Genomic DNA, 354 nt, shown 5'->3' on the forward strand with positions numbered 1-354 from the left:
CATCCTCTTCATTTGGGTTTATTATATTTTTAATTAGAAAGATTTTATATTTTGTGTGTCTGTATGTGTGTCTCCACACATTTTGTATGTATGTATGTGTGGCTGTATAGGCGCAATGGCCCAGTGGTTAGGGCAGCGAACTCGTGGTCATAGGATTGCGGTTTCGATTCCCAGACCGGGCGTTGTGAGTGTTTATTGAGCGAAAACACCTAAAAGCTCCACGAGGCTCCAGCAGGAGATGGTGGTGAACCCTGCTGTACTCTTCCACCACAACTTTCTCTCACTCTTTCTTCCTGTTTCTGTTGTGCCTGTAATTCAAAGGGTCAGCCTTGTCACACTGTGTCACGCTGAATA

This window comes from Octopus bimaculoides, chromosome 20, assembly GCF_001194135.2.
Source record: "Octopus bimaculoides isolate UCB-OBI-ISO-001 chromosome 20, ASM119413v2, whole genome shotgun sequence".
NCBI classification, from domain to species: Eukaryota; Metazoa; Mollusca; class Cephalopoda; order Octopoda; family Octopodidae; genus Octopus; species Octopus bimaculoides.